This window comes from Urocampus carinirostris, chromosome 7, assembly GCF_059441175.1.
Source record: "Urocampus carinirostris isolate Australia breed hairy pipefish chromosome 7, RoL_Ucar_1.0, whole genome shotgun sequence".
Taxonomy (NCBI): domain Eukaryota; kingdom Metazoa; phylum Chordata; class Actinopteri; order Syngnathiformes; family Syngnathidae; genus Urocampus; species Urocampus carinirostris.
This window is the reverse complement of record NC_142355.1, coordinates 34660829-34672661: the sequence shown is the minus strand read 5'-3', so window position 1 is coordinate 34672661 and position 11833 is coordinate 34660829. Positions and strand designations below refer to the sequence as shown.

The following is an 11833-nucleotide window of genomic DNA, read 5'->3' as shown; positions in this document are numbered from 1 at the left end:
TCTGTATCTTTATTTTATTATTATTTTTTTCAACACAAGGATACTGCTGGAAGTGTGAATTTCCCTACGGGGATGAATAAAGTATCTATCCGTCTGTCTGTCTGTCTGTCTGCCTGTCTGTCTGCCTGTCTGTCTATCTATCTCTCTATCTATCCAAATGGTTTAATAATGTTATATTTTTTGCTTTTTCACCAACATATTATTTTTTATTAACCACAAAATGTAATAACTATCAATGTTTTTTCACGTGTTTTAATAACATTTCAGGTTATCTTAAGGATCTTAGGTGGTCACTTATATGCAGAGTAGGCTTATATGCGAGTATATACAATACTTGAAGTGGTTTTGGTTTTGCTTGACATTTTTGCTTTAAAAAAAGGAGATTATATTGTAATATCTTTGTTTTGAACTGCACAATCCTTTCATTGGATACATTTGAGTAATAGACTTGGTTTTTACCAGGATCGCTGCTTGTAATTAGGGTCCTGTGTTGGGTCCTGAAGTCAGACTAGTTGAGAACAACTGCTCTTGAAAACCATCGTTTCCTCCTTCTGTCATGGTTGCCATGGCGCCCAATCGGCCCCCTTCGTGTGGCGCCAGCTTCTGTCACGGTTTCCATGGCACCCAATTGACCCCGCCCGTGGGCGCCATCTGCAGCTTGTTGACAGATTGGCTCCCTGTCAGTATTTAAACTCTGTCCTGACAGTCCCCTTTTGCCTCCGTTTTAACACGGCAAGCCATTTTTCGCTTGTCCTGTGTTTTTGCTCCTGTTTTTCTCCCGCTAAGATCTGTTTTAAGCTAGACCACATCTACTCTTCTCTTCTGGCTTTCGACTTTTGTTCCGTTCCCGACACCGCCATCGCTCACCCCTGAAGTCCCACTTCCGCGTCTGAGCAACCTACTCCCCGCGACCAGCAATCTCCGGATCTCCGTGTGTGCGCTCCTTTCCCCTCTTCCCAATAAAACTGTTCCTGACACGTTCAACTTTATCGTCACCATTTTCAATGTTTCCTTCGCCTATCACTAACGTTTTCGGGACCCATTATTATGGGTAGGAAAAGGAAATAAAACCAACAAAATCACAATTCAATGAGACGTGGTCCCTCACAAATGTTTGGGGCAGGGCATCATCGCCATCGACTGTTAAAAAGTGTAATCTATCCTTTGTCACGGTAGTTTTCGATACGATTGCTTTCCAGAAGTCGAATCCAGCGCAAAAAAAAGCATTAGCGCTATCGCTAGCAAGACGGCCTCGCTCGCCGGTGAGATAGCGTAGCATAATCCGGGTCCTCGGAGAGATCGCCGCCATGACGAAGCCTTAATTAGTCCGATAAAACCTGGCGTAATAACGATTGATACTAAGCCCGAAAAGAGAGCGTTCCGACGAATTAAAAAATCGAGAGAAAGAAAGAAAAGCGCTGACCTTCATCTAATGAAAGATGAAAAGAGGGAAAACAAGTGGACTGGCTTTTCAATGGTCCTCAAGGGAGACGCTAGCAATTAAAGGCAAAATCGCTTGCCTAAGCTGGGCTAGTATCAGTGCTCGGAGCTAGTTAGGGTCATAAAGATAGACACGGAGAAACATTTCTCTTCATTTTCCGACCCTGACCACGTTTTTGCTCTCCTGTCCCAGCTACTGACCCGTTCTTTCTATTCATTTTCCTGTTCTTGTATTTCTTCTGTTTCTCATTTTCTAATTATTGTTTTACTTTCCGTTCTTGTTTTTCTTTCATCCTGTTCTTTATCATCTTCCTTTTTGTTTCTGTTACTCTTTATCTTGTCGTTTGTTCTTCTTCTTCTTTCTGTTCCTTTTCCATTTCTTGTATTTGTTCCTTTCCTCGTTTTCTAGTTATTTTTTTTCTTTCTGTTCTAATTTTTCTATCATCCTGTTCTTTTTCATCTTCCTTTTTGTCTCTTTTAATTTTTATGTTGTTTGTTCTTCTTTTTCTTTCTATTCTGTTTCCTTTTCTTGAATTAGTTCTTTTTCTCATTTTCTATTTTTGTATTTTTTTTCTCTTTGTCTTTGTTCCTTCTGTTCTTTTTCATCATCCAGTTTGTCTCTCTTACTTTTTAGCTTGTTGTCTTCTCCTTTTCTACCTGTTGTTCTTGTGTTCTTGTAGATGTCATTTTACCAATGTTATTGCTATTGTTTTTTGTCTTTCTGTTCTTGTTCTTCTTCTAGTTGTTTTTTCTTTCTCCTGTTTTACCTTTTCTTCTTTCTGTGTGTATCTTATTGTTTCTTTTTTGTCCAGGTTCTTTTTTTGCAGTTGTTCTTTTTCAAATTTTCTTCTTTCTGGTTTCCCCTAGTTGATATTTTTATTCCTTCCATTCTTCTTTTTTTTCTTCGTTCTATTATTCTTTTTCCTTTTGACTTCTTAATTTTTATTATCTTTCTCCCGATTCTTCTTCCTCCATCTTGGTATTATTTTTCTTCTTCCTCTTATTTTTGTTCTTTCATTTTATTTCTTTTGATTTCTTTTTATTGTCTTTTATTTTTTTCTTCTCTCTGTTCTTGTTATCCATCCATCTATCCATTCATCCATTCATTTCTTGTAGCGCTTATCTTCACTAGGGTCGCAGGGCCTGTTCTTGTTATTCATGTTATTTTTCCTATTATTTTCTTCTTTTTATTCTATCTGTTATTTGTCTTATTTTTCTTGTTCTTTGTTTTCTTTTTTCCAGTCTTGTTTTTTTTCCTGCAGTCTTATTTTGGATTCACCTTTCCGTCCTGTTTTTTCTGCTTGTATTTTCTTTTTCTCTACTTAATTCTTGTTCCTTCTTTTTATTGTTCATCTTCTTCCTATATTTCTTCATTTTCCTAATGCTGAAGTTTTTGAGTTTTTCCTTGCCCTCATGTAGGTTTTAGATCACTGATAGTCTGTAGTCCGTACAGCCATTTTAGACTCCTTGTGGTTAAGCGGAATACAAAAAAACATAATTTGACTATTCTAATTCTCCCTTCTCTTCTTCTTTTTCCTGTTCCCTTCTTTCTTATCCTCTTCTTGTTCTTCTTAGTCAAATTTTTCTTGTTTCTATATGACCTCTTCCTGTTCTTCTTGTTCATCCTTCTTTCCTTTCCATACTTTTCTCGTTCTTAGTTTACCTTTTTTCTCGTTCGTTCTTCTTCTTGTTCATCTCTTTTCTTCATACTTTTCTTTTTGTTCCTTTTCTTGTTGTTTTTCCTGGTCAAATTTGTTTCATCTTGTTCTCATCTTCTTTCTCCTCATATTATTACTGTACCGGTTTTACTTCTTGTTATTATTTTTCCTTTCCAAGTTCTTTCTTTCTTCAAGTTGTTTTTCCTCCTCCTCTTTATCTTTTTATTCTTCCTATTTTTTTTCCTGGTTTTACTTTCTTCTCGTTTCTGTTGTTCTCTCTTCTTCTCCTACTTGCGTTCTTTTGTCAATTTCTTATTCCAGTTTTTCCCTTTTAATTCTGTTCTTTTTCTTTTTTTTTCTTTTGCATCCTGTCTTGTTGTTAGTCTCCCTCTCCCTGTTATTCTTATTATTTGTGTTATGTTTCTTTTCCTTCTTGTTCTTATTTTTCCCATTCCTGATCTTGTTCTTACTCCTGTCTTTCCATTGCCTCTTCATGTTTTTTTCTGCTCCTCGACAAGGCGGTTTCAAATCCCGAACTTCGGATATCGCTGCCAGCTAATTAGCGTTGGATATGGCCAGCAAGCTAGCACTCGTACCTGCGCTAATGAGCGCCACGTCGTCTTTTTCTAGAGTCGGAAGACGCTAGTTTTTGTTAAAGCCGAGCGCTTTTGTGGCCTTTTCATATTAGCCGCGGCGGCGGCGGCACCCCGGTGACATTTAGCGCAGGGCTCCCAATGCGGGCGTCCGATTTCTCTAGCCATCATGCTTATTAGCAGCACGGTGGAAACAAGCTTTGTAGTTTGACTTTGAGGGGAGGGACGAGCAGCTACACGTGGGAGAGGAATGAGATCACTTTTGGGAATATTCATTCTTTGTGTTCTTATTTTCTTTCTTTTTCTTCCTGTTTTTTTTTCTCATACTTCCTTCTCATTCTTTTTGTCCTTCTTTTCCTTCTTAATTCTTTATACCTGTTATTCTCCCAATTCTTACTGTTCTTTCGTTTTTCTTGATTTTTTGTCTTCTTTCTGTTTTCCTGCTTGTACTTTCATCTGATTACTTTGGTTCTTTGTCTCCTTACCTATTTTTCTTACTCCTTCCCGTCTCCTTCCTCGGTTTGTTCTTTTTTGAGTTGTTCTTTTTCTCCAGTTCTTTTCTGTCTTGTTCCTTTCTTATTACCCCCTTTATCCTTGCTCTTTCTTTCTATTCTTATTGTTTTCTTTCTTAAGGTCTTCTTCCTGTTCATCTTCTTGTCCCTGTTCTTCTTTCTGTTCAGTTCATTATTTTTTCATCTTTCTCTTCTTCTTGGTCTTTTGTTCCTGTTCTCCTCATTTCCTATTGTTCTTCTCTCTTCCTTTTTCTTCTTCTTGTTCTGTTATTCTTTGTTTTCTACTCTATATTTCTCCTTTTCTTTCATCATCTTGCCTTGGTCTTCTTATCATTATTGCCTGTTTTATTTTTTTTCTTGTTCCTCTTGTTCTTTTATCTTTTTTTCTTCCTGTTCATTCAACTCCTGGTTTTACTCATGTTCCTCTTTTTTTTCTTCTCACTGTTTTTCCTGTCATTGATCATCTCCTTTCTTATTGTTCTTTGTTCTTCTCATTATCATTATTCCCGTTCTGCATCTTCTTCCTCTTCTTCTGGGTACTCATCTTCTTCCTGTTCTTCTTCTTGTTTCCTGTTGTTCTTTTCGTTCTTCTTTTTGTTCTGTTTTTCTTTTTTTCTCCTCTCTATTTTTCTTGTTCATTCATCATCTTTTCTTGTTCTGGCTTATCATTACTGTTATTTTTCCTGTTCTACTTTTTTTCTTGTTCCTCTTATTTTGTAATATTTCTCACTGTTCTAGTTCCTGTCCTTTCTGCTCTTCTTGTTCATTTTTCTTCTTTTTCTTTTTCGGACTTCTTTAAATGAGAAGCACAGAACTAAGACAAGAACATTATATATAAAGGATTTTCCGTTGTACTGGCAGTGAAGTCAAGAAAAACTAAGTGGGTTTTTTGAACACGCCTTCTTCTTCTTCTTCTACTTCTTCATCTTCTTCCTCTTATTCTTCCCGTTTACGTTGTTCAAGAAAAGGAATTATTGTTCTTCTCTCTCTTGTTCCTGTTCTTCTGTGTTCCTTTTCTTCCTGTTCATTATTTTTCTCCCATTCTCCGTCTTGTTCTTGTCCTTCAATTGTCACGTTTTTTTCTTCTTTAAATTAGAAGCACAAAACCAAGAATATTGAATATAAAAAGTTTTTTTCCGTTTCACTGGCTGTGAAGTGAAGAAAATAATAGAGATGATTTATTTTTTTACACTTCTTTTTCTTCTTCCTCTTCATCTTCCCTTTCCTGTTGTTCAAGAACATGAATTCTTGTTCTTCTTCTCTCTCTTCCTGTATTTTCTTGGTCCTGTTCTTCCCCTTGATTTTCTTCTCCCATTCTTGTTCTTGTCTTTCATTTTTTTTCTCCTTCTTGAAATTCAAGCACACAATTGACTGTTGTTTTTTGTTCTTCCTTGGTGGTAAAGCGCTAAAAATGGACAATAATTCCGCTTTTCCAAACCGGACAACGCGGAAACCGACGGATTATCCGAGGTAAAGCGACTTTTTGCACTTTTCTCCCCGTTCTGGCCAACTAGACTGGCGCGAAATGTGAGGAATCGGCGGGCGTCTGAATTATTTATTTAGCATTTGCATAACGCAGCCCAGATTGCGGGCTTGGAGGACGGGAAGGCTGGCGTTATGGAGGGGAGATTACTCCTGAGGATCTTAATGCGGCGTAGGGGCTAGCCGGGGCAATTTAGCGAGCCCATTAACTCGCATCACAAGCAATCACTCCATGCGGAATGAAAGCGATACCATATGCCGCCTTCCGTCTTTCGCACCACTTATTTGCTAGGATTCGCTAGGAAAAGCAACCTTGAGGGTTGGATCGGGTTGAGGTGGATGCCAGGAGGACACGTAGGAGAAATGGCTCAACCTCTTGTTCGGTGAGCATCGGTCCTGTTCTTTCTTCTCCCGATTCTTCATGGACATCTTCTCCCTGTTTTTCTCATTCATATTCTTAGTATTCCTCTGTCTTCGTCTCCTTCTTTTTCCTCTTCTATCTGTCTTTCATCTCTTTCTACTTGTTCTTTCTTATTTTTGTTGTTAGTCCTATTTTTACTTCTCACGATTCTTTATGGATATCTTCTTCCTATTTTTCTCATTCTTATTCTCCCTGTTCCTCTTACTTCTTCTCCTTCTTCTTCCTCTTCTTTCTGTCCTTCATCTATTTCTCCTTGTTCTTTCTTAGTTTTATTGTTATCCTGGGTCTACTTCTCCCAATTCCTAATGGATATCTTCATCCTGTTTTTCTCATTCATGTTCTTCCTTTCCTCTTTCTTCTTCTCCTTCTTTTTCCTCTTCTTTCTGTCCTTCATCTATTTCTCCTTGTTCTTTCTTATTTTTATTATTATTCCTGTTTCCACTTCTCCCGATTCTTTATCGATGTCTTCTTCTTCCTCTTCTTTCTGTCCTTCATATCGTTCTTCTTGGTCTTTATTCTTTTTATTATGTTTATATTTCCTGTTCTACTTATTTATCTTATTCCATTTCTTTCTGTTTCTTTTATTCCTGTTCTTTTGTTTTTCTTTTTTGTACTTATACCGCTTCTTACTCTTTTTCCTCTTCCTGTTCCTTTGATCTGCTTTTCATTCTTCCTGGACATTTTCATGTTCCGTTTTTTCTTCCTTTTCTTCCTTTTTCTTCTTTTTTTCATTCATAGTCTTTCTGTACTTTTTGTTCTCCTCCTTCTTCTTCCTGTACTTTTTCTCCTTCTTCTTTCTTTCTTTCATCCACTTCTTCTTGTTCTTCATTCTTCTTATTATTAATATTTTCCTGTTTTACCTATTTATTCATGTTCCTCTTTTTCTTCCTGTTTTTATTCTTCTTGTCTGTGTTATTTTCCCGCTTCTTGTTCTTTAACCATTTCTTGTTTCTCTTCTTCCTGTTTTTATTATTCATCTTGTTTTGGTTCATTTTCTTCTTCTGCTGGTTTTTCTTATTTATGTTCCTCTTTTTCTTGTCCCTCTTCTTTCCTTTCTTCTGTGTGTGCCTCTTCTTGTTCTGTTCTCCTCCTATTTTCTTATTGTTCATTATTCCGTTTTTATTCTTGTTTCTTTTTCTTCCTCTCATTCTTTTTTGTTTTTCATATTTATGTTGTTCCTGTTCTTCTTTCTCTTCTTTTTCTGTTTGTTTTTCTTATTTCTGTTCTTCTTTTTCTTGTTCCTCTCTTTTCCTTTTCTTTGTGTGTGTCTCTTCTTGTTGTTTTTTTTTGCATTTAAAAGAACAAAGCTTAAATTATTGCTTTTTTTTTCAATTCAGAAAAATAATACACATTGTTTGGTGAATAGATGTGCTCTGTTTTAGATATGATATTTTAACCTCATTTAAATTATATATATATATATATATATATATATATATATATATATATATATATATATATATATATATATATATATATATATATATATATATATATATATGATTTCTTCACATTATAGATTACATTTGTATTTATTTATTAATTTTAAGAATTATCATAGAAGCATAAAACAATTTTAATTTGTTGGTCTACCATCTGCCACATCAAATACTTTCACTTTTATTATTTTTTTAAATTTCCTTTTCAAAATGATAAAAAAAAAAATACAACAAAAAGTATTTTATTTAAAATAATTTGTTTTGTACCAAAAAAGCAAGTTAATAAAATGATTATTTTCATTATTTCCAATAATTGTATATTTTAATTGTATGAATAAAGTTTATTATTAATAAGATGTGTATGTACTATTTTTAGATTTGTATCAATGATTCGGTTTAACAATTTCAATAATTGATTGAATGATTATTTTGTATTAATAGAATTAAAACCTCTTCAATTATATTGTTTTAAATACTCATTTGAATAATTAAATAAATAATAAAGTCATAATTCTAATGGTTTTATTAACCTTTATTTTTATTTCTGGAAAGTTGTTTAACCTATAAAATTAACATAGTATTCTTGAATATATTAATTAAAGAATATTAGTGATAATATAATATATATGATTTTCGAAATTAGTTTTTCAAATTAAAACCAAATAAATTTAACATTTGAAAAAATAAACATAGATGAACTATGTTAAAAATATATATATTTGAAAAATAATAATGGTAAAATAATCGTTATTTGTATTTAAATTAGAAACATTGGAAAAAAAATCAGAAATAATAATCTCATCTCATCTCATCTCATCTCATTAGCCATACCGCTTATCCTCAGTAGGGTCGCGGGGTAAATAATAATAAAATGTTTTAATCAAATATATATATATATATATATATATATATATATATATATATATATATATATATATATATATATATATATATATATATATATATATATATATATATATATATATATATATATATATATATATATATATACAAATAATTGTTTTTGGCAGTAACATTTAAATATTTTTTTTAGATTTATTTAAAAAATGTTAAAACCAACTATTTTTAATAAAATAAATAAAGATAAATTCAATAATCATCTGCGAGCAGAAAAAGAAAGTTCTACCTTGAAAACAATAATGATTAATAATAAAACGGCCCACCACAAATACGGGAAAAATAGTATGCTGCATCACTCCTATTCTAATGAAAAATTCAAGTCAAGTCATGTTTATTTGTGACGTCCTCAATCACAAAGAGTCTGCACAGATCACCACATTATTACACCATCCCCTGATCTGAAACTTTCATCCACCTGCTACTCCAATTGACCAGTTAATGTCATATCAAACAAAAGGTAAATACAATGTACTTTTTCCTTCACATGTGTTATTTAATCATACGACTCATAAGTTGCACTTCAGAATATCTACCTGTGAAATGAATGTTTCACTAAAATATTTTATGACTCGTTTTATCACAGTTAAGTTAAAAAAAAATCATTTATACTTCTTTGGTGGGTTGTCCGTTTTTTCCCGACCCCGCAAGAAATTGGAAGGAAGTTTTCTCACGCCCTGCGTAAGAAAACCCATTTTGATGCGCCTTGGCCCCGGAACGCCATTTATCAAAATACTCTGGGGATTTTGTGGGGGTCTTATATCTACGCTCCGCTTAAAGGCCCCCACGGCACCGCGGAAAAGCGCTTTTGTTCACGAAGCGCTCGCTCGCCGAAGAGATAAATCGCAGAGCCGCAAATTGAAATGACTTTGGGCTGGCATTTTGATACAACGGCGTGCTTTTGGGGGTCATAAATCACAATATGTTTGGGAGAAAATATCTCTTTTATTTGAAACGATTTTCCGGAGGTGTGTTTGCGTCTTTGTTTAGTTTCCGTTTTATCGTACTGAATCATTTCTCCTGGCTAGGTTTGGAGGTGTGGCTCTTTTGGAAGTCATTTATGGGAGATTTATGACGTCTCGATGCAAACAGAGCCCAGCCCCCTAAAATATCGACGACATACAGTATATATGCTGTATATTGACAAAATCAAACAACAATGCTCTTTTTATGTATTACTTTCTTTTTTTGTTGACAAATGTTTGATTTATTTAAAGTATTTAAACTATAAATTATTTTTCAAATAGTAGTATTTAAAAAAAACAAATCCTAAAATAAAGAAATAATGTTTTTAATCATAATATTAAATAAGTTGAATGGAAAAATGATTCAAAAGTAAACATATAAACAAAATTATGAAATTATAAATATTACAAGTAAATACAATTATAAAACAAATTGTAAAATACTAAAAAACAAATTTAATCTAGAAAAAAATTTCAAAGTAATACATTTATTTTTATGACAAATAACTGTACTCTTATGTATTCAAATGTAAATAATTGTATAAATATAATTAGACTGAAACAGAAAATGAAAAAATATTGAAACATAATCTTAAGGTTGTAAATACCAAAAGTAAGAAATTATAAAAAAAAAAAAATAATAATATTTAAAATAAACACAAGTGTCTGCTATAGTATTTCATTTTTATTTTATTTTACAAAAACATATTCATTGTCCTTATGAATAAATGTTAGCAAAATCTATCATATCAGAAATATATAATATTTTCATATTACAAAAAAGGTTGATCATTATTCTTAATAATAATATTTTTTCAAATAAATAGTAAAAGAAAATGTATAATTAAAATTAGTTATTTTGTCTTATTGCTTGTATACGAGCATTCTATTCCTTTTCTTTCACAAAAAAATTATAATTTTAATGATATGATTTAATATATATATATATATATATATATATATATATATATATATATTATAATATTGAATAAAAATACAGTAATATATAATAATAATATAATAATAATTTGTAAAATACATTTGAAAATGAGCAATATTAATTCTCGTCTGCTATATTAGATATTTGTTTTTATCTTACATAAAAAAATAACAATTATTTCTAAATAAGAAAAATAAAATGGCATACACTAGATGAGAAAAATGTTTTTTTTTAATTTCACATTAAAAGTTAAGAAGTCTTCGTTATAATATGATATATTCTAAATAAATTGTAAAATATTATAAGTTATACATACAATTTTTTTTCAAAATAAATAAAATACAATACAATTACAATTACAATTGTCTGCCTTTGACGATCAATCAATTATTTTCCAACAATGATTCATTTCTATTCCTTACAATACCGTTGTTTTTGTACTGTATTAATCGGCCTCGGGTCCCTAAATCTGCAGCGATGCTAAAGGTGCAAGCAAAAACATGCTAACCATAGAAATGAAGCTTGTGATTATTAAGAGATACATAAAATGGCACATACATCACTACCGTTGCTAAATTACATGGCCGTAACCAATCCTCTATCGGGACGATTGTTAAAAATAAGGCGGCGATTAAAGGCCATGCATGGCCAACGCCGCTATCTGTGTTTGAGTGTGTGTGTGTGCATGCATAAGTGTGAAGCACGTTGTAAAGCGCTGTGGAGGTCTTCAGTGACTTGAAAAGTGCCATATAAATGTAGACCGTTTACCATTTTACTCTTTATTTTACAAATTGTTGCTATTTTTTTCTCAATAAGAATTAAAAAAACATAAGAAACAATACATAAATGATGAAATCGTTCAGTTTGTATCCATTCGATTATCTCAGCATATCACATAAGAGAGTGCCAAGCCTTCCTGTTTACATGTGTGTGATTATTCTGACCTGCCTTCCTCCACTGACCTAATACATGCAGATTATCTTAATTGGATTTCATTTAAAGGGACAGTGTGTGTGTAGGGTTATCTGCTGTCCGGTCACTCGTTTTGATGGTTTGGCCCGAAACAAAACACCATGACACAAAAGCAATCGTTGTGTCAATACAATAAAAAGAGATTTTCCCATTCTAAAACAGTTGATTTTGCAGCGTTTAGCGCTTAACCTCGCCATGAACTCGTTTTCCCAGCGCCGATTTTTCTCCGTCAGACTCGTCAGTCGCAATTAAAATCAAGATGGCCTTCAGACGCCCGCGTCTCAAATCTCAATTATTTATGAGGGCCAGAAACCGTGTTTGCATGTTAACCGGCTTTCGCTTTAGCTACGATCACAGCTGTAATCGTGCCGACCCGGAGACGTGCCTTAAAGGGACTGTGTGTAGTATTGAGCGCCTCCGGACGGAAAAACAACAGCGACCAGATGATAAAGGTGCTGTATCTGAGTCAGATCAGCAGGCTTCTTCTACTAGA

At 33.2% G+C, this 11833-nt stretch overlaps 1 protein-coding gene across 5 annotated transcripts in view; it reads left to right on the top strand.

Annotated features, from left to right (window-relative positions):
• The window catches only part of lingo1a (leucine rich repeat and Ig domain containing 1a), a 123041-nt gene that overhangs the window by 94469 nt on the left and 16739 nt on the right, over positions 1-11833 (top strand). The window contains exon 1 of one of the 5 annotated variants that reach the window (XM_088340688.1): positions 5942-6068. The exons of the other annotated variants lie outside the window; for them this stretch is intronic. The gene's annotated coding sequence lies outside the window, so the exon portion shown is untranslated. Of the gene's footprint in view, positions 1-5941; positions 6069-11833 lie in introns of those variants that run through there. 5 annotated transcript variants of the gene reach the window in all.